At 38.1% G+C, this 23,756-nt stretch overlaps 1 protein-coding gene and 1 non-coding gene across 2 annotated transcripts in view; both read left to right on the top strand.

Annotated features, from left to right (window-relative positions):
• Positions 1–23,756, top strand: part of TENM2 (teneurin transmembrane protein 2) — a 1,185,834-nt gene that overhangs the window by 245,506 nt on the left and 916,572 nt on the right. The window lies entirely within an intron of this gene.
• LOC126012325 (U6 spliceosomal RNA) lies at positions 9,908–10,009 on the top strand. Its single transcript, XR_007496840.1, has one exon. It is a non-coding gene; the product is annotated as a U6 spliceosomal RNA (small nuclear RNA).

The following is a 23,756-nucleotide window of genomic DNA, read 5'->3' as shown; positions in this document are numbered from 1 at the left end:
TTCTAGTGTGTTTATATTGACATATTCACTTTTTATGCATTTGGGATATATTCAAATTTACAAAGAAATGAGCCTGTAATCACATGTATCTTACTTTAAATTCACTTTCGTTAACTATTAAATATAATTATAAAATATTATTTTCAAATAAGATGGATTTTTATGGCATTCTGTTTAATAAAGACAATCTCAGCTAATGCTGTCAAAAGTCTGTTAAGAATAAGAATTTGAAATACAATAATAGAGAAAGTCTAGAAGAGTAGATTTCAGTTGAAAATTGATGTTCAACTTTTGTTACTCAGAAGGTATATGCTAGAGTAAGAGGTAGGCTCTCCAAAGAAAAATGATGCTTTACTACTGAGAGTAGAGTGCTGCTGAGAAATTTTAAAAATACAATCTGTGTCAGAATGATAGTATAGCAGGTAAAGCATTTGTCTTGACATATCCAACTAGGATTCAACATCCAGCATCCCATATGGAAATTTCTAAATATAAGAAAGAGCCAGAAGTAACCCCTGAGCATCACTGGCTGTGGCCTGCTCCACCACTCAATAAAAAGTACAATCTGGTAATGGTCTACCTTCCCTCATCCTCATCAATAATCTTTTTTATTCTTCTCTGTTCCTCATTCTTTGTTCTTTTTTTTTCACTGTATATTGTCACTACTTAAAAAACTTGTGGATCATGAACTCTAAATTTTATTCCATTAGTAATTTCACTAATCTAGCAGACTTTGTTCATTTAAAACAGTCATGGTCTCCAAAGATAAGAAAATCTTTCAGCAGTCTATCATTGGGCTTTGTTTTCCGTTTCATTCCAGAAAGGGCTGTCAGTATTCTCCCCCTTTAGAATCAATCTATTTTATTCTGCATTTAATCCCACTTGTGTTTTTTAAACAAAATGTTCTCCTTTCAAGAAAAAAAGTTCACCCCTAAGTCAGCTCAGCCCTACACTATGGCTCTGATTCTTTTACATCTCAGTTTTAGAATTGCAACTAAAAGTACTAGAAGAGGCCAGTCCATCACAGAGAGAATTCAAATCTTTTGTCATCTCCTGTCCTTCCGGGACATGGATCATCCTTGTGCATCACTTAGTTCCTTTTGTATGTTGTGCTCCATGAAACATTCCATCTCTCTGTTTCCATATGTTGCAGTCAGGGGCAATCTTGCAGACACTGCCTCTCATTGTGATTATGCCAATATCATCAAATTAAGGTAATCAGGCCACATTCATTGCATGCACTTGGAGCAGAAGCTGAATCCACAGGTGCAATTGAAATGCCCAGTAATGGCCATTTTAGTGTAGGTTTCCTATTCTTTACCTAAAGTGCATTTGCTTTTGCTTTTCCTCTTGCCTGCTGAGAACATTGTGTGGGGTGTAAATGTCTGAGGCCTGGGGTTGATGAGTTGCAAAGGGGACGAGGGAGAGTTGGGGAGGGGCAGAGGCCACCCTGCTTGAGTAAAGACAGGCATACAAATAGATGGCGCTCTAGCAGGCTCTGCTGCCAGGTCTCTGTCACTACACAAGGATGTCCTCATGCATTAACTTCAGCATCAGAATTCTGAAGGCAACAGACGCCAAAGTAGCAGCTGTGGGAGATCCCTAAAGTGGAGCCGGGCATGACATTCCGAATTCAGAAATTGCAAACCCACAGTTCACTAGGTCGCAGCCACACAGAATGCAGATGGCGTGTTCCTTTGGATTGTCAGCATAGTTCTACAGTATATATAAATGGCTCCGGTTTGCTCCTCTTGGCTCTGTCACTGCCTTTTAACACCAATGTGTCAGGAAAGCCACATTGCCGTGACAATCATGTGTTGGTAATGGGACTCAGAGGAAAGAACAATCTCAGCAAAGTTTGAAATTAACTGCTTCTGAATGAAGATGGGTCTGGGATCCATTATGTGTTGGATAAATAGAAAATGATCTGTACAGTATTCACTGGCTAAAATAACTGGGATTTAGTTAATGTAATGAAACTGAATGGTAGATAAAAAATTATTAATTCTTTCCTTTATTTAAATGCAAAGGCATGCTTCTCCCCATCTCCCCACAACGTATTTCCAATAAGGTCAGTGTACACTGAAAGCACCTTAATGAGTAAACCATTTTCTTTTCATCCAAAATTTCAGATCATAGAATAAATACTCAGCTGTAATGAACCTTCAGGTGTCTGCTGATGTTTATAAGAATAGCACCCAATAAATTCTTGTATTTATTTATTTTTTTGTTTGAGGAGTCATAATCAGTTGTGCTCTCGAGAATTACTGTCTCTCTTGTGCTCAGAGATCAAACTGGGCAGGTCTCAAGGACTATTCGAAATGCAGGGGATCAAACCCAGGTTGGCTATGTCAAAGAAAGCACTGTACTCTGCAGCCCCTAATCAGCCCGTTTTATTGCAGTGGCTTCTGAGTCAAAAGCATTTACCTTCCAGTTAGAAATCATGTTTTCTCTTAATGCCCATCCACATTCCTTCTGCACACACTACATTGTACCAGTGCAGAGAAACAGATCTCTCAATATCCTAGTCATATTAGCTGCTCTCTGAAGAAGATCCACCAAGTGTGATTTTTAGAGCTGAGACTTCTTTAGAAAGTCAGTTGCTGTAACTGCTTTTTAGTAATGAAACTTGAGACTGAGGACTCAGGACTATCTTTCATTAAGTCTATTAACAGAAGAAGAACGGACGAAAACCTGTTTTCTTTCTTTATTTTTTTGGGGGGGCACACCCAGTGATGTTCAGGGGTTACTCCTGGCTGTCAGCTCAGAAATAGCTCCTGGCAGGCACGGGGGACCATATGGGACACCGGGATTCAAATCAACCACCTTTGGTCCTGGATCGGCTGCTTGCAAGGCAAAGGCCACTGTGCTATCTCTCCAGGCCTGAAAACCTGTTTTCTTAATCCAAAGACTGATTCAGTATAGGATGCACTCTGGGAACAGGGGTGGAGGGAGGACAACTCTGGTGGTGGGAATGCCCCTGATTCAATGTCACTACGTACCTAAAAAAATTATTTATAAAAAAATTATTTCTGTGAAGGGCATTGGACTTTTGGAATATGTCCACTTGAGAACAACTTATAGAAAAGAGATCCAGGGGCCGAAAAGTTGGCTCTACAGGTAAGGCATCTGCCTTCCAAGTGCTAGCCTAGGTCAGACAGTGGTTCGATCCCCTCAATTCAGGGGCAATTTCTGAACTCATAGCCAGGAGTAACCCCTTAGCATCAAATGGGTGTGGCCCAAAAATCGAAAAAAGTAAAAAAGAAAAAGAAAAGAGATCCATTTATAACAACATAGCCTCAGTTGAGAAGCATGTCTAACTTGCCTGGGTTCCTGGGAATGTAAACTTTGCTAAGAGGAAATGCAGAGAAGAAATCTGGCTTCATCTTCAGCAGACTTAGAGTGATGTCAAATAACATGGAGTAGCTTTTAGGAATCTCATGCACATTCATGACAGGCTGGTGGGTGTGCATGGTGAGGAATATACAGTGGCAGTGCATCAAATGTGTAGAGCATGACAGTCAGGCAGGGTGTAGTTTTGCACTTGGTAATAATGAGAAAATGACTATGGGCCTTGGAGAGCTCTCTGTTCTGTCTTTGCTGGTGAATGTCTGTCCAACTCAATAGCTAGAAGCCTCATGAGTTCAAAGAGATCACAAATCTCTGTCTAGACCCCATCAAAGCCTCAAGAATGTGATAAGTTGATCTTCCCCACAGAGGGGTTGTCACTTCTTCGAAACTACAAGCCTTGTGCTAAGTCTTTCTCCTATTTTTTCTTTCAGTTTTAGTTTTCTTAACCACCAAAGAATACTTTTAAGTTTGGATGAGGAGGTGGAAGGAGGTAGAAAGGGAAGTTCTTAATGAATAAGAACTATTCATTATAGTCTAAGGAATCTAAAAGATTCAGATAGTCTTGAGTATTGAATCACAAATGTCAATATCCTCTTTGCTGCCATATGTCAGCAATTGCATAGTAAACACACACACACACACACACACACACACTTTATCACCACATCTAAATTGAGAGATTGTAAAGTTCTTACTGACGAAGAAGCAGCCATGACAGTGAGTCTCTGTTCTTCAATATTTTAATAAAGATGGTTAAACTTGAAGGGTAGAAATGTCTAATGGAATGTAAAAAGAAAAGGAATTCCCCAAGTGGGAAAATTTAATAACAACACTAAATTAACTATGGCTTGGTTTGTAGGTTTTTTTTAATAGGATCTTTCTGGATCTTTCTGTTCTAGAAAATGTAGGGAATTTAAAAATAAAGTTGGGAGTAGGCCCTTCTTTCTTCCTTCTTTCCTTCCTTCCTTTCTGGGCTACACCCAGCAGCACTCAAGGGTTACTCCTGGCTTTTAACTCAGAAATCACTCCTGGGAGGATCAGGGGACCATATAGGATGCTGCAACTCGAACCCAGGTTGGTCTGGGAGTGTGCAATAAATGCCCTATCTATTGCTGTGCTATCGCTTTCTCTCCCACCCCCATAGGCCTTTGTATTTCTTCTCAATTGACAAGAATGTTACAGAGAATGCAAGGATCAGAGTGTTCTGGCCATTTGCCTTAGGCATTGCCTGTTAGTCTCTGGGTGGAACTAAACTCAAGCAGAATTTTATGGTCCTGGGAATTACAGACATGTTTAAAAATGTAGTTTGGGGGCAGTCAAAATGGGACTACTCACAGCAGATGGCAAGGGGAAAACCAAGACTTCACTTTTATTTAGAATGCTGACTTCAGACCTCCAGGGTCCTTGAGTGAAAAGAAAACCAGACCTTTGTCCAGTCAGGCAGAATTCTGTTCCTTTGCAGTAGATACTCAAGTTAGCTATTTTCTGTGAGTTCAAACCACCTGATATTTTTTCTTCAGCCCTAGGCAAGCTGGTATGTATGTATTTGGTGAAAAAATTTTAATAATGTCTTAGCTTGTTGTGAGTGATAAATGAGAAAAGTCATGGAGATACACTTTAAAATTGCCTGGCCTTTGGAAGTCAAGACAGTGTTACCAATGATGGTTATTATGTTCATTACATTAACCAACCAACCTAGGAAAGCTGAGAAAGAAAAGCAGATTCAAGCTTAACTTAACCAATCTGCATTTCTAAAAAGCTTTTAGAACCTTACTCAGAAAATGACATAGAATCACACACAGTTCACTTTTATTTAAAAAAAAAAGAATAAATTAAAATAAATAAAAGGAGCTACAGGATTTAGTTGATTTCTCCTTTGTCAAGAAAGAATTGTTCATGCAAGTCTAGAAAGTGATTTTTTCCAAAATTATGTATCTCTTTGGAAGCAACTCCCCGCCAGGGTGCTCTATTTTCCCTAGCCTGCTGAGTTTTGTGAACACACATAGCTATTACAAATAGCAACTTCAAAAATGTCCAGGGCTTCTTAGGTGTTTGCAAAGAGTAGTGACTAGTCTCAATCTCACGTACACACACACCTCTCCAAAACCCATTTCATGGATGGAAGCAGTGATGAAGTCAGTCATAATAAAGAGATTCTTACTACATTAAGCAGTATATGAGTCCAGTTTTCAATCTGCCAATGCTTATTAAACACCTAGGTACCCTGCTAGCAATAAGGATAGTGTATGTTGGGAACCATGATTGATGCCTCAAGACATAGACTGAAACCTTTGACAACCTGTAAAATTTAATTCAGATGAACTACCCTACAGTGCTGATCTGAGGGTAAAGATAGGTTGAAAACCACAGGGCTAGTGCCATGATTCTAACTGCCTACTTTGCTGGCCAATAGTTTTAAAAGGATTGAAGAATTCTAATCTAATTGAACTCAAACACAAGTCCTAGGAAGTGAGTTTGTTCATTATCTCACCATAGGAACTGAATAAAATTGAATGAGGTACACACATCCCCAATCTATCTTCCTGAGACTTGTTGGATTGTTGAGAGAAGTGTCTTCCCTTCATAGTTGATACTCAGTGAGATATTTGTCATATAGGTAGTGCAAAGCCTAATTAATGGAAATAAAATAAGTCTGGAAAAGTAAATAAATATGAAGAAAGTGCTAAAATTTCTATTGGTGAAATTGAGTTATAATTCCAAAGAGGAAAAAGAACTTCATTAAGGAAATATCTGAATTTGGTTCGTAATTAGATTTTGTGGCTTAACCTACAATACTAGTCCTAAAGCCTGCATCAAGTTCTTGGCTTCCTTTGTGTGGTGGAGGCCAGAGTAGATTTTGGCAAACCTGGCTAAAGATGAACAAGTTTACTAGGAGGGTGATTTAGACCTTCATTTTCAAGTCTGCCATTTACATATGGAGGGACTTGTAGCTAACACCACAGAAAGCAGCTTATCCAGCTGATTACCCTGTTTGAATCTTTATAAACTCTTGTTATTCCAGAACAAAACACATCTTCCTCAGAAATTAGGGTTCCCAAAATAATATAGCCTTCATTGTTAAGCCAATCCCTTACAATATTAGAAAATAAATATTAAAAAAATTCTAAATGTAAATGCTCTTGTCTGAAAATACCACAGTTTTAGCTGGGCAATACATTCAAAGTGAAGACATTTTCTTCTTCCAGTTTGATTGTACTATGGTGTTACAGAGAAGAACTTTAAGAGGTAGAAAATTCTAAGTGGCCATTCACAAGACACACGTCATTTGACTACGGTATCAAAACAGGTAAGGAAAAAATAGGCCATTGGTTAGATTCAGGTCAGGATGTAGGAAAAGTTGGTATTCTTGAAGCCTTTATCCTTGTTTCTCTTACCCAGTTACCTTTTCTCCCTCCCCACCCTCCTTCCTTCCTCACTCCTTCTCTCTCTCTCTCTCTCTCTCTCTCTCTCTCTCTCTCTCTCTCTCCCATCTCTCTCTTCCATCTATCTCTCTTTCACTCATCATCTCCCTGAGTTTCTCTTTGCTCACTCTCCAGTCTGAGTTCCCCTTTTCTATTTAGAGTTCTGACAGCAGGATCTCCCAGAAGCTATATTGAAGTTAATTTTATGTGAAGCGCAGACATTTTTCCCTCGTCTGCAGACATAAACCTTGCAGAATTTATCACCACTTCCCAAGGCGAGAAACTTCCTTGCCAAGAATCTCTCTGTTCTAACTTTACTTCACTTGCCTTCCTCAGCCAGCTGCTTGCCCCTTGCTTCCAAGCTCTAATTGGGTTTTCCTCTCAGTAGAAAAGAATTCAGTATAGGGTTATCAATGACTGGTGCCTTTTTTTCTTTCTTTGTATTTCTAGGTCCTCACCCCCTACTCCTAATTATTTCCCTTCCCCTAATACGTGCCTGAAACTTGCATGTTCATCTCAGATTTTAGGTCATCTCTATGCCCCTTGATCCATTGATCTGTGAAACTCATTTGTGGGTTCAAAATATTTTGTCAAAAATCAAACCAGTAGCATAATGAAAGCAAAACAAGGAGATTTCTATGGAAGCTATCCAGCTTCTGTGGGCTCATGCGCTCATGTTTCTTGTAGCCGCCCATGTCATCAAGAGATAATCACAGTATTTTTCTTGCTGAGAAACTCCTTGAAAATGCATGAGCACTGATTCAGTGAGCTCACATATTAATTCCACTGCCTGTTCCCATGCTAGAGGTAATGATTCTATACCTTTTAATTCTATGCTAAATGGGGATGCTACTTTCTCCCCTGCAGTGTGGTGCAGATGTGATGCCCAGGGTTCCTAACCTAGTATTCGACAAGCCCACTGGTGTTTTAGCCCAGTGCTTAACAAGTCTTACCACTTCCCCCTTTTATTCTCCCTGTTCTTACCAATTCATAAAAAATAGAATGTCATTGTAAGAAAGTAATGCAAGGAGGAATGCAGGGTTAAATGATTAAAGCTGGCATTTCTCTAGTACTTAGCCATTGGGTCATTCAAGGTACTCTACAATTAGTTAAGAGAACCATTAAACACCATTAGGAGGTCATCTGCCACTGACTGTAAAACTATAGTCTTTAAAACCTAGCCAAATAGGGAAATCATCCTAATAGCTCCGATCACTATGATTTGGGCCAGAAGGCCAAGAAGGCAGATGCACTAAGCACCACATAAATACTAGGGTATTTTCTTCAGCCAGCATAATGTGCAGAGGGGATGTGGCCATGTGCTCTTTTTTGGCTACAGGATATCACTTAAAGATGTAAATCTGCCATTGTGACCAAGTGGCCCTTCATCTCTGACCACCCAGCTGAACACCCTTCTACATGTCTGTGTTGCTTCAATGACCCACGTGTCAAAAATTGCCCACTACTTGGGCCTTTTCTCCTTTATGTCCTGAAAGGAGAATTTGCATTAGTGCCACGTGTATAGATGGACTGAACTTGCAAAACTCTCTGAAGTTTTGAGAAGTCCTTTTACAGCAAGGTGGCTGTCTGGAGTCCAGTTCCAGCATATATAGATAAAGAAAAATGGAAATGTGAGGCAATGAATTTATTGAAGGAAGGAAGCAGTTGGTTTAGGAGTTTGGGAGTTGAATTCAGATATTCATAACCAAGATTTTTGAATGAACCTTTCATTTATTTTATAAATAAGGTTGTGTTTTAAAGACAGTCTGTGTGTGTGTGTGTATGTGTGTGTTCTCCTTGAAAGTAGAAAAGCTGTTAAGATGTAGAAGCCTCTCTGTAAATGTCACATTTCTGAAGTTTCTCTTTTACCTAAAAGCAATCAGTATTTTATTCACTATAATAAAAGTTATAGCTACTCGTTTTTAAAAGTCAAACCATTCTGGAGTATAAAATTGCCTGAAATTCCAGAAATAACATCTAGGTCCATGTTAATCAGTGTTTTGTTATTGTCTTTTAAATTTTATAAAAAACGTAAATAAAACTTAAGGAATAAAACTGATGCATAAGAACTCCTTTGGAGGATTGCTGAATGGGTGCAGGTGGTATTACTCCCTGCTTGGGGGTCTCTATTTATGGATGGTTCATACAGCACCATGTGGGGTCAGGGATCAACCTAGCCCCCCACTTAAGGTATGTGCTCAATTCAGTGAACTCTCTTTGGCTATATTCACTAGATTTCTACCCAAATTTACATTCTAGGGAATAGGATGTTGCCCAGTGGTAGAACTGTTGTGAGCCTTAGCTCTCAAAAACAAAAACTGAAACATAACAACAAACCAAACACATTCTAATTTGAGCATGATAATCATGGACAGCAGTGCTCACCTAGAACAAAACCCAGTGTTCCCTCACCTCTGTCCCTGGGAGAAAAACTTCTTCATTTCATACCCAAGTATTGAATTAGACTGTGGGCCAAAGGCTCTGGACTATTCCAGATCTCCTATTCTTCTTCTGTGAAGCTCAGTGTGAACACCTTGGCTATTAGGATAAAGATTCTGAGATTCAAGTTGACTGTATTAGAGCATGATCCTAATTAAGTTGTCACATTAAATAAACCCCATCTAGCTCTTAGTGATGGGTTTCTGCATCAAGAATTGATGAAGAGAGGATGTTCAAAGCTTTGAAGGGTTCTTGTGGTGAGTAGCTGATGTGATACATTGGAAAAGCATGTCTTAGGAATAAAATCAATGACAGCTCATGGGAGGAAGTGTCAAAGAGCTCTTGTCTGTGATTCTGTGGCACTGCTTATTTCCAAGTGCCACAGAGGAACCCATTCTTGGAGAAATCACACTCTTGCTAACATTTAAGTTCTAGAAATGGTGCTGCTGCCAGACATTGAGGAATCCCCATTATGCCAGCAACGACACTTTAGAAGCTCTATATGATTGTGTATTTGCTGATGGTCACCTTTGAAAGAACAGTTACCAAATTATTGTACATGCACACACACACACACACACACACTTGTATGCACATATGCATATATTGAGCTCAGAGTTCTGGACATGAGATTCTTTAGGGAAAATTCCAGTTTGCTCAGGCATAACCACATATATGATTCCATCTTCTCTCATGTGCTTGCTTCAGCAGCACATATACTAAAATTGGAACAATACAGAGAAGATTAGCATGGCTCCTGCACAAGGATGATTCCATCTTCTCTTTGCCACATATAAAGAGGAATGACCTTCATCTTGGGCAGGTTCATAGTTTTTTCTTAGGTCTGAATGTGTTTGGGAAAAGAATAAAGAAAAAACAATATAACTAAATGAATGATAGAAATAAATATGTATGTGTATATTTAGTTTCATTTGCAATGCCTTTGTGTTCACAGAAGTGTTCTATGATCTAGTAATGTTGAGTTTTAAGTAGGCGGGATAACAGAAATAAACTTTGGAATAAAGGAAACGGCGAATTTTGCAGGTATTAGCTAGACTTCCTCTCAGTCTTTTTCTGTCCTATAAAATCCTATTTCAAAATTTTTTTCTCCAGTGTCACACTGGGGTCCATAGCCCCTGCTAGCATTGATATATAGTAAAGTTCCCTAAGACTGGGCTATTTCTCTCCCTTTGCAGATCCTGTGTTTTAATCACCTTAAATTAAGAACAAATTGCTGTTAAAATCTTGGAGGGATTTGAGAAAGATTTAAAAAATAAATAAACCAATAAAATGAATTAATGCAATGACAATATTTAAGTAGGAATATTATGGCAGATAAATTCTGCAGGTTTATTGCTAATGGCCACTTGACATTTTTAAATAGAGCATTTCAGTAAATCACTGGAAATTAGATGACAAGAATTTATATTCATCTACTTAAATGATACTTATAAATAAGTAAATATGGCTTAAATATAGTTTGAATGATGCTGGAGTTTATAACTAGAGTTTTTTTTTTCTAGTTTCAGATGAATTCAACAAGTATATAGAAGATACCAGGAATTGTACTGGTGCTTTGAGTTACATTTCAGAAAATAGTGATTACCCATTCAGGAATTCTATTACCCTTTATCCCAGAAAAATTCATAGTCTTGATAAAATGCTATCCCATATACCAAAGTTATATCACATTCAATTTCAAATTGTCTGCTTATATTGTAATTCTATTTTTACTATATTATACTTAAATAGTTATGTAATATTTATGTATTTATATTTATATAGTTGGTATATTTATATGACTTATACATTCTTCAAGAGATATATACTTCCCATCTAGTTATGATAAGTGCCTACAGAGCATTTTAATTTCATATCATTGATTCATGCATTCTGCAGATATTTAGACTGTGGGTTCTACAGTATGTCAGAGCATTGTTTTAGGCATAGATAAAAGGAGTAGTGAACAAATCAAGGTTCTTTGTTTTTCTGCATTAAACTTAGACTTCATAATGGGGAAATCAACCTTGACTTTGTAAGGAAAGAATTTTTAGTGGCACATGTCTTTAAAATGTGCACTTAAGGGGCCGGGCGGTGGCGCTAAAGGTAAGGTGCCTGCCTTGCCTGCGCTAGACTTGGACGGACCGCGGTTCGATCCCCCGGTGTCCCATATGGTCCCCCAAGCCAGGAGCACCTTCTGAGCACATAGCCAGGAGTAACCCCTGAGCGTTACCGGGTGTGGCCCAAAAACCAAAAAAAAAAAACAACAAAAAAAATAAAAATAAATAAATAAAATGTGCACTTAAGTAATATTTTAGAGAAAAGTAGAAAAGTCAGTCTACACTGATCTTTCTAAAAAGATCTTCCCTAAATGGAAATGTGTGAATTTAGACTGGAGAGAAGTAATAAAAAAAATGAGTATTTTGGGTAGAATAGTAGGGATTTTGTGTACCTGAAATGAGGACCTACTCAGAACAATTGAAGTGTTTACACAAAAGATGGTAGACCTTTATATGGAGAAAATGACTTTGAAAGATTAGACTTGATTAGGAAAGCAGTACATAATCTAGGCTTCTTCGACAAAATATTGGGTCCTTTTTTAAAATGTTATCATGGAAAAATGTTATGATTGAGAGCATACAAAGTACATTTACTTTGTAGTTGAACTTCTGGAACTATGCAGGATTCTTATAACACTCGCGTGCACACACACACACACACACACACACACACACACATTACTCCCCTATTTCAATTAAATGTGTTTTAGAAAATTAAGTTTCCAAAGTTCACAGTTCCAGTTAGAATTGAATTCAGTTAGCAGACCTTGATAATTGCAAAACTCCCAACCTAAGTAATTTTTTCTTTACTTTTCGTTTTGTTTTGAGGGCATACCTGGCAGCGCTCAGGATTTTTTCTGTGTTCAATGATCATTTCGGGAGACTATATAAGATACTGGGTATCAAACCTGAGTCAGCCATGTGTAAGACAAACACCATACCTGCTGCAATATCTCTCCCATGCACTAGGTTTTTCTTATTTTTAAGGCATGGTGAAGATAAAGTCATGGGTTTATCTTTACCCGTAGAACTATAAGATATTGAGAAAGATTCTAATTATAATTGTTCAGTTCCAGAGTTGTGTGGACAAGACCACACAATTAGTGCAAACAAAACTTTACTCTATGTACCAACAGCTCCAGGGTGGTCTCTTGCAAGAGATGTACCCTACCCAAGATTATAAGACAGTTTATATTGGGAGGGAATATATATTATATAGAGAGGTTCCTGCTTCTGATGATTTAAATGATTGGCTGTTGGGTATAAAATATCTTTCCATTGCTCCTTTGTGTTCTTTCCACATAGTGACCTAGTATGGCCAGGTAGCTTGGGGAAGTTTTAATGGACACAGGCTTGAGAAAGCTGACCAATGTGGTCTAAAACATATGGTCCTAACAAATTGCCATTCTTTCTTTTTCAGAACCTAAGAGCAGCCTGATATATGGAACTTACAAAATGATGCCCCTACTTGTTCAGAACCCAGGTCCCCACAGTAATGATTAGGAGAGAACATTTTCATAAATTCTACAGTAGCATTCTAAAGATGCTTTAAAGATTCTAAACAAAATTACTCATTTTTTTTGAAAACCCCTTTTTAATAATCTGTTGCTTATAAGAAATAGCCTAGTGGTAAGGAAAAAATGTCTCTTACAGAGCTTTGGGTTCAGTTGCAAGGCAGGAATTAGAAAGTTTTGAACATGTTCCTATAACTACATAGATTTGTTAGATGATTTATGAAGGGAGGCATGCACTTTGATTTTTGTTTTATCTGAATGTTTGGGGGAAGAATATTAAGAAGGAAGCATAAGTATGTAGAGTTTGAAATTAGGACAAATATATAGGAAATTGTTGATTTAATCCAGCTATGAAGAATAGAGTAAATGTCCAGGCTTGAGTTTTGAATATACAAATGGAAGAGCAAAGAAGCCAGAAATCTTGGGTTTGCTACTATAGTGATGACCATCTGGTTTCCATGAGGCTCTTCCTCATTCAGATAATTTGTTTATCTTCTCCTTGTCCCTGATTCCTAACAAATCATATATGCCTTTTAATTATTTGGAAAAAATACTTGACTCTTTCCTGAAACATTTTCTTGTGGCTGCATCTGTAGATTTTTAGGGATTCAGAGTTTCTTATAGGTAGGTACTATGTTTCTGCCACTTACCAAGCATATGACTTGCACAAGCCATTAAGGTCTAAAAGTGCTTCCTGGAAAAAGAACTTTATAGAGTTCACCTCCCAGTCTTACTGGAACCTTGGATGTCTGGCTCCAAAGACTGCATTTTTCAGCAGGTAGCTAGAAACTGCAGGATTCCCTGATTGAGAAAGTGGAGATCTGCATAGTCCCCAGAGTTTGCATTGTTCAGGCTTCTTAAGAGGAAGCCTTTGAAGTGCAGAGCTGTTAAGAAATCTTGTTTCTCAACAAGAAATCTTGCAGCTCTGGCAGGTTCAAGCAAACGCTGAACATTTTTGCATTTCACAGCCTTTTACTCAATATTTCCAGAAAGATCTAAGACCTAAAATACGAACAGAATCAGATCAGAATTTCTTCATATTCTCTTCCATAAATTGGCAAACCCAAGAGTCAGCAGAGGTATCCTTTGCTACCACCCACCCTCCCTCATTTTTATTTTCTCTTAATTTCCTCTCACATTTGGGATTCATCCAGCTTTATGGCATTTCTATTGATCTTCACATGTTTGAATCTTCCGTCTCAATCTAAATTTTGAAAGCAAAAGTGGATGCTGTAGTTTTTCCATGGCTTCCTAGACCTGGCTTGTACCATCCGGTATCTCAATCATATTTTAGGTCTGTTGCTTTTTGTAGGAGAGATGGAAAATGAACGCTGTTGAAGGAATGGGTGTTGCAACATATAACTCTGTATCAATAAAAATGCAAAAATAAATAAATAAGATAAAACACCAAATAAAGTACTTTGTTGGTGCTAATTGAAAAACTATTTCAAAATGTGTATCTCATTCCTGAAATTTCAGTTCGGCTACTGTTTTCAGATCAAAAGGTAGATGGTTGTGGGGCTGGAGTGAGGGCTGGTGTGGAGGGTGGGAAGCAACATAACACAGGACACACCAGGCCTTAGTCAATGGGTGGGAAGCGGGAAACGCTGGGAGAATTAAGAAAAGAAGATAGGGGGCCAGAGTGATGGCACAGTAGTGAGGTGTTTGCCTTGCACTCGGCTGACCCAGGATGGACCTGGGCTAGATCCCTGGCGTCCCATATGGTCCCCAACCAGGAGTGATTTTTCTGAGCGCATAGCCAGGAATAACCCCTGAGCGTCACAGGGTGTGGTCCAAAAAGCAAAGAAAAAAAAACCAAAAACAAAAAATTAACAAAACCCACAGAAGACAGCAAAAGAGAAAACTTTGTGGTCAGGAAGCTAACAGCCTCAGAGACTGAGAACAATGACTGTCTTCCAAGTAGGTCATTTATTGTTTAGAACCAGTAAACACAGGAAGATGGGCAGTGGGCAAACCATAACTGACAATTGCCTACCTATGCTAATCTAACATGGCTGGCCTTTGACATGTTAAAGGGGCCTGGGAAGCTAATGCAAAAATCTTTGGATTTTCTTCTTCTAGGAAAGGTGATGGATAAAAGAGTGAATGTGGGACCCCCACCTATAGGGTATTTCCTAAAGGTGCAAGTAATAACCAATTACTCAATCATCTTTTTAGCTAAGCGTATTTATTTTCTGGATGTATGTATTTCCAACAGATGGCGCCACAGAGATAAGACCAAACCCTACTGAGGTGATGCACAAGGGGGGGGGGGGGTTGTCAGGAACCTATATGCTGGCCTCATTCCTGAGAAAGACCTATTGTTATTTCCCCATATTCTGTCATCTTAAAGTCATCAAAACCTTCTTGTCTACCCCTCCACCTCTTGTTGGATAATCTTATTTTGATGAGAATTAGAAAAGGAAAACACTGTCCACTTAGGTCTGCAAACACAGGCATGGTAAATGTAATATCTTCTGGGCCCCACCCTAGAGAATTGGGTGATAAAGTAACACCTGTTGAACATTAGTACCACTAAGTCCAAAAGCATGTAATTGTCCCAAAAGACAATACGCCCCTAATGCATGTTGTGCATGTGTATACATGTACATACACACAAACACATATTGTGATTAGTGTTGTCTCAGTGCCTGCTCAAACAAAGTGGAAAGCAGCTTGAGTGAGTTTATTCCCCTTTGTAGACCATCACAATGTAAAAATGAGGGGCACCTGGCATTAAATACTGTATTTATAAAAATGCAGTGGGGGGAAAATGGAAAACAAGATAGCATTTTGTGTATTGTTCTTTCACAAAGAAGAAAAAAGGGGAAAAATTGCCTTTATCGACCAACGTATTCCAATTATGATGTTTTATTTAAATAATCACAAATGGGCAATTTGTTCCAACTTATTTCTCTATTCCCAGCATGAAACAATCTCCTCTCCACTCAAGTTTTTCTATGACTCTAAGATGGGATAAGTACAACTATAATTACAGGGAAAAAAATTGGGGTGTTGAGATTGCAGTCCAAAGTATTGGGACGTTCGCTCTCATGATCTCTGTATTTCTGTTATTCTTTGTTGAGGGTCTGTTTGCCCCCTCCTTCTCTTTTCTGTAATAGCACTTTCCTTATGGGATTTTAAATTAATTATCAATACCATTTCCCCTTTTTTAAAAAAATTCTTTTTTGTTCTACATTTCTATAGCTAGCTCTTGCTTTTCTTTGTCAAAATTGTTCTCCTTGCCTGTATGTTCTCAAGTCAAGCACAACGAGAAAGTCTCTGCTGGTAGCTGTACCCACCTTTACAGAAACAGGCCTTGTTCCCCAGAGAAACAGCCTTGTGCCAGCTGAACTGAGACTTCTGTCTTGCAGGAGGAGGGAGGGTTAGGATAGAAAAATTCATTTTATCTGGCCCCGGACATTTGGCTTTGTCCCAGTTCCATGCCCACGAGTGACATACCTTCCTGCCTTGGGATTCTTAATGTGGCCTCTCGCTTCAGGAATATCCTGTACCATATTTTATTGGCTTGTCCTGGGGTTGAGTTTATAAACACTAATCACACACACACACACACACATACACACACACAGACAAAAAAAACCCTAATTAGCTCCACAATAAAAATGGAAGCACTGAAACGTTTGAGTCCTTATGAATAGTCTTTCAGGGTTGTTGATTCAGTTAGTTATCTTGTATATTTCATGTCCTACATATTACAGTAAAATAATAATATTCTATGGAGACATACTTATCAAAGCAGCCAGGAATAGAAGGCACTGCATATAAGCACAGTGGCTGAGTCCCAAATTGAAGAGGCAAAATGATCTTCTGAGCTGCATGCAAATGCAAGTATAATAACAAGGTGAGGGGGTTGCTTAAAGGAAGTCAGAGATGAAGAAAAACTAAAACTTCCAGAAAGTAGCACACATAAGCAAAAAAATAAATTCCCCCAAATAAATCCACAGAATGTTACAGAGTAAAAAGAACTATTGTATCAGTAAACTGAGTAGTATGTAAGTAAAATAGAAAGGAAAGGGATTAGGAGTTCTTTTTTTTTTTTCCACAAAAAAACGAGACAAACCAGACTGAACTCCAAATATATAATTAGAGCAAATCCAAATGTATTATTAGAGTAAACTTAGGGGTTGTTGGGAATATGTGAGTGGCTTTAAGATACTGACTTCACCATTTTCTACTGATGAGACTTATCAAACTACTTCTTAACCTCAACTGGTGTTCATGTAAAGTGGCAATAATGCTAATATCAGCTTTCAGGTTTTATGTGATAATATTTACATGTCTATCATAGAATAAGTGGTAGCTAAGCTATTGTTATACTAGAAGATTTCTCATTCTTATCAGGAAAACAAATCTAGACAACTTCAGAAGTGTTACTCTCTCCATGTATTAGAGTATTTTGGCTAACTGATGAATGCAAAGAAAGAAATATGAAAAACCACACACATCACACACATATAAAAAACACACACTTATCTATGTTCCTAGGGCAGTGAATCAAGCACATGTGCTTTTAAACACACTGGTGTCAGAAGCTAGAAAAGCACTTGTGGAAGGATGGAAAGTGACCCAGAGCTGCTATTGGTTTCCAGTTATGTTATTAGTATGAACATGTCTGAGATGAGAGATATGGATTCATCCGCACCATCTTAAGGTCCATCTTAAAATGACAAGCAGACCCATAAAAGAAAATTATGCTGGAGCAAGATGTGGCTTTTAAAAAAAATACATACAGCAAGTTTAGGAACTATTTTAAACTAGTTAAGATTTAATTTTCAGGGGCTTACCTTGGCTATACCCTAATAGACAAAGTCATGGAGAAAATAGTTCTCAATGGAATTAAAAATTAATCAGCATGTCAGAGCAACATTTGCTCCTTGTCTGTGTTAAGATTACCAGAATGATTGGGTGAGAGAGTAACAGCACATGAAGAGCAATTTTAAAACCACAAAGCTCATAGGTTTTATTGATGAGGTCGCTTGTCTATAGAAGATCCTGTTAATAATTTCTTTCTGAGTTTGGTTTCTTGGTACATGAAAATTCAGGGTTTAGAATACTTTCATTTGTGCCCATTATGGTGTTGTGAAAACTGAGCTATGGAGAATAACTCATCTACTGGTGTTCCTGAAGTTAGAAAATAGTGGGGATTAAGGTTTCCTAGGCTGGATACTAGTCTCTGGTCCTATGCCCCTTAACCTTAAAGCACAAGGAAATCAAACTGGCTTTTGGTTGCTCCATTGGCTTCTATTCAGACAGCAAATAAAGGTTTCTTAAAGGAACTTGCTGAACTTTAAAGTATGCCCACAATGTTGATATGAAAAGAGTTGATCTCTCAAGAATAAAATTTGTTTTCAGATAGACTTAATGGTATTAAAGTATGAAAAAGCATTTCAAAAAATTTTGAGTTAAGTGCCACATTTTATAGACTTAGCCAGGCAGACAATATATTTGCTATTCTAGGAATTTCTATTTGGTAATTCATGTTGTCCAGTTTTTGCCTTCCCTATACTGCCTTGTCCTTCATTTTTTTCTTCTTCTTTCATTCTTCCCTTCATTTAATTGTTTATTTAATTTCATTAAAAACTATCCCATTGGGTTAGCATACATAGGTATGTTATATTTGGAACCCTTAGGAATCCTTATCTGTCTTTCAAACCATATTGTTTGAACTAGTGAATGCTGCTGATTGCTTAAAGGGCACTAAATTGAGGCTCTATTTTGTGAGCATTTTGCAGCTGTCACCAAAACTCATGTTTGACTTTTGAAGTCAGGATTCATGGAGGTACTTTAAGGCTTGGGGCATTGATATTGGTGATTGGATAGGTGTTAAAAATTGTATACCTGAAATCAACTATAAAAAACCTTGAAAATCATGGTGACTTGATCAAAATAAATTAAATTAATAAAAAAGCCTAATTGATTGGAAGATGAAACAATCTTTTTTTGAATAGTAACTTAACTAAAATTATATTACAGCTAATTAGCATTGTCACACTGGAGATTTTTAAGGCCAGTGATAGGGCTTGACTATTTTTGCCATCGACAATCTATTTAGTAGCTTTGTTAGAGACCTTTTTGTTTTTAAGGGGTTTCACAGCCAGCAGTGATCAAGGGCTACTTCTGACCATACTCAAGAATTATTTCCGGGGGTCCGGAGAGATAGCATGGAGGTAAGGTGTTTGCCTTGCATGCAGAAGGATGGTGGTTTGAATCCCAGCATCCCATATGGTCCCCCGAGCCTGCCAGGAGTGATTTCTGAGTGTAGAGCCAGGAATGACCCCTGAGTGCTGCAGAGTGTGACCCAAAAACAAACAAACAAACAAAAAAGAATTATTTTCAGCAGTGTTTGGAAGACCATAGGGTATCCTGGGGTTCAAATCTCAGTCAAACACATGAATGAAGGCAAACTGTCTTACCTACTGTATTATCACACTGGTGCAAGGAGAATTTTTTTAACACATGTTTACTTCCTCACTCCCACCTCCCTTGTTAAGAACGCCTCCTTTCTACTACACCATCAACCCTTGTCATTACTCATTCTCTCATTACACATTGCTTTATGACCTTCATTTAAGATGAAAAAATTGAAGTTGGAAAAGTTATTTGTGAACATTAAGACAGTTAATAAGTGACACCATAGTGTGGATATTTGTCAAATTCCTGCCAGCTGGTTTTTCTGCATAATCATAACACAGCAGACCAATAAGTAGATAGCATACTAATACCAGACCAATAGTGGGATGGTGAAAGACAGTGTTAAGGAATCATAACAATCTATTCCCGTGTCTTAGTCCCCATGAGGAGAGAGAGAGAGAGAGAGAGAGAGAGAGGTTTATAGAAAAATAAAAAGAGAGATTTGCAGTGTACTTTGAGCAAATAGCTCTTAATATCTGTGCTCTGCATTCCTGCTAGAGATCTATCAAGATCCCTACCTTGATCATAAAAAAATGGCAGTCAGTGTAGGTTAACTAACTTCCCAAAGTCACACAGTGATGGGGTTCACTTCTAAGCCCCCCTTCTACTGATGCAGATCTCTGTGCACTGCTGCCCCCCGGGGAGCTTTTCATCCATTCCTTACAGCTATCTAGCTAATGCATGTGTGACCCCTACTTGCTCCCCCAACTGTCTCCTGCTATCACCTCATCTTATGTGTGGTGATCAGTCCTTTTTCTGTGTTCACTGGCCACCAGCAGTGGCTAGCTGATTGGGATGATCCCTTCTTGGGAGAGCTGCTTCGAATATGTGCTAAGCTCAGATGGACACTGCCTTTGATTAAGAGCATAAAAAGGCATCTCAGGGCCCTGGGTTTTTTTACGCTTTTGTTCTCGACCACAGGAGTGGTCAGGATGGAGACTGTGAAGGTTTTGTAGGCTGGCTGTGAAGACAGTTGAAGAAAGCTCCATTATTATCTAAGGAATATGAATTATGTGTCAGAATTTTGCAAAGGAAAATTTGGACAGAACTGTGGAGTTTCCTACGATGTCTTAGATTTTTTTCTAGAACTAGCATTAGTAAATAAGCACAGACAAGCAAACTTAAATACAGTAATGCCCAAAGCCTTGTGTTTAGATGAAGAAGAATATTTTCTATGGTTTATATACTGAACCAGAAACGAGAAGGGAAAATTAAGGCAGGTACATTTATTCTCTATTTCTCTTTTGATAATTAAGGGGGAAATTAAACATTGTGAACATAATTATTCAACTTTAAGTATCCAACAATTTCAGCAGAGAGAGTTTAATAATTTGACACTTTCACCCAATCATTCAGTGAGGCATATTGGAGCCAAAGAATACAATAAAGGGAGAGAGATGGTCCCAGCCCACTTAGAATTTACAATATAATGAATGCACACATTAAAAGTAAATTATAATTAAGAGAAATAAGTGTTAAAATAAAGTTAATTCATAATTGAGATTCTAAAGAGAAAAATAATTGTTCCTGGAGAGTTTGGACAAGAGTTTTTGGAGCAGTTGGCATTTGAACTAAGTCTTGTAGAATGAGAACTTAAATGCAGGTGGCAAAGGGGTGGCGGATGGTAGAATGAGAATACCAGGGCACTGTGTGAAAACTCAATGTTCAAAAAAAAGGGAAGAAAACTCAATGTTGTAAAAGAATGAGACCCAAGCTGGAGAGATAGCATGGAGGTAAGACCTTGCATGCAGAAGGTCAGTGGTTCATATCCCGGCATCCCATATGGTCCCCCGAGCCTGCCAGGAGCAATTTCTGAGCATAGAGCCAGGAGTAACCCTGAGCGCTGCCGGGTGTGACCCAAAAACCAAAAAAAAAAAAAAAAGATGAGACCCACAAAGTTGTAGGTGGACTGGAGTGCTACTAGTGGCCAGTGATGTGGTAGAAGCCAAGTGTTAGCCTTGTCTGTATGGTGGAAATAAAGAAATGAGACCATTTTCCTCATGTCTGCATATTGGGGTGTTTGACTATCTTCTTGATATCCCATAATGCTATGAAATAAGGATCATTTAATTTTTTAAAGCAATGAAAAACACATGCTAATATCACAATGTTAGGATATTTGCTTTTAAATTGAATAAGATCTATAATATATTGATCGTATATTAATTGCCCTTATAAATAATGAAGACTTGGAAAATAATCTCAAGAATGGAAGAAAGTAATGACTTTTTAAAAATACCTTGTATGTAGACAGTATTTTTAATATCATCTTCATGCAGAAAATAAAAGTGTGTATTTTCTCAGCAGACTACCCAACTAGTGGGAAATCCCATAATTAAAAGGTCTACACTGCTTTAAAAAAAAAGCCACAATTTTTACCGTATTATTATTTGCTGGAAGCTGACCACTACATATTTTGTTCTCATTGGTGTTTGCTTCTATTTATCTCCATTTAGGACCAAGAGGTTTGGTTAGTTTGTTTGCTATACTGGCTTTTTTTTTATCATTTCTTTTTTCTCCCTCAAGATTACTTTATTAATCCTGACAATGGAAAGTCATATGGTGTCCTAAAACCATATCTGCATTTTTCTCACACATTCCATGTCTGTTGGGACATTATTCTTTGTTCCTAGTGCTGCTGATAAAGACATAAAATATCACTATCTAGGTTATAGGGAGGGAAATGTCCTATAGAGAAAAACCATGCTCTATCTCTAAGCTTGTACTCTTAATGACATGCACTAATTTGGCTGACAACTCACTGACTAAAATATTACATGATTTTCCATTCTTTTTCTCTAATTTTTCTTGAATATTTTGTTGGTTTGGGGGCCACACCTTACAATGTACAAGATTACTCCTGGATCTACACTCAGGAATTACTACTGGTAGTGTTCAGGAGAATTTATGGAATTCTGGAGATAGAAAACTTGGGTTGGGCAATCTCAAGACACGATGCACTGTATTATCTACACAGTCCTTCTAATTTATTTATTTTTTATTTTATTTTAGGAAGCAAAAATAGGTTGAGGGAGCTGACTAATTCTATGGAAAAGGGGATTCTCCCAACAGAGATAGATGAAAAGGACTAAAGATTGAAAAGATAAAGGAAATTCAAGTCCTGAAAAAGGACTTGGGACACATCCCATGACAATTCCTTATGTATTTCTGTTAAGTAAAGTAAAATATTTTCATTAAGGGAAGGCTCTCCCTGAAAAGAGGCTACAGAAGGAGATCCTATCCTGTACCTTGAGACAAAAAAAACCCTAGTAGTTTAATGACCTTATTAAATCACCTGCATAATGTTGTCATTGAAGTTGCCATTACAAAATACCATAAAAAGATAACACAAAAAAAAATGAAGATAACACAAACTAGTTCAGTTTCCTTTTTGTGCTCTTGAATCTGTGAGGTTGAGACTGGTGCCAGCATGAGGGAACTCAGCCTAGATCTTACTGGATGACAGCAATCAAGCTCTCTGTTTCCACCATATAGCAGAAGTCCGGGATCTTACCCTCTTCTTCCAAGAGTGTAAGGCTAATTGGATCATTCTACTGATATTCTGAGCTAACTTTTAGAGAAACTCTCGCTAGAGGACAGAGCAATCATATAGCAGGTAAACTTGCTTTGCATGCCACTGACCTGGGTTCCATCCACAGCATCCTATATGGTGCTGAAAGTACTGCAAAAATTAATCCCTGAGTGTAGAACCAGGAGAAACTCCTGAACATCACCAGTGTGGCCCAAAAAATAAAAATAAAAAAACTTTCAGTCACACAATCACACAGAGGATAAGGTCCCAATTAAGGTCCCAATTAGGAAATGTGAGAACAGGGACTCTATGACTCACATTTTTTTTTAAATTTTGGACCACACCAGTTCATGCTCAAGGTTTATTCCTGGTTATGCACTCAGAAATCACTCCTGGCACACAATGGAATATTATGCAGCTGCCAGGAGAGATAAAGTCATGAAATTCTCCTATATTTGGATAGGATAGAATTTTCCTTACACATAATCTATTATGCTGAGTGAAATAAATCAGAGGGAGAGAGATAGACACAAAATTGCTTTACACATCTATGGGTTTTAAGAAAAATTAAGGACATTATTGTAATAAAGCCCAGAAACAATAGGGATGAGGGCCAGAAGGACTGACTTACAATACGAAGCTCACCACAAAGAATGGTGAGTGCAGTTAAGGAAATAACTACACTAACAACTATCATGACAATCTTGATGAGTGAGAGAAGTAGAATGCCTGTCTCGAATTCAAGGACGGGTTGGGAAGGAGGGGGGGGCTTTAGTGGTGGGAATATTGCACTGGTTAAGGATGGTGCTCTGTTTATGACTGAAACCCATCCACAATCATGCTTTTATAATCATGGTGCTTAAAGATTTTACTAAAAAAAATATTGCTCCTGGCTCGGGGGACCATATGGGATGCCGGGGGATCGAACTTCATCCCATCCTGGGTCAGCTGAGTGCAAGCCAAAGCCCTACTGCTGCACCATTGCTCCGGCCCCTCTATGACT

Source organism: Suncus etruscus, chromosome 6, assembly GCF_024139225.1.
Source record: "Suncus etruscus isolate mSunEtr1 chromosome 6, mSunEtr1.pri.cur, whole genome shotgun sequence".
Taxonomy (NCBI): Eukaryota; Metazoa; Chordata; class Mammalia; order Eulipotyphla; family Soricidae; genus Suncus; species Suncus etruscus.
Note: the sequence above shows the minus strand (reverse complement) of the source record. Positions and strands in the feature narration are given on the sequence as shown.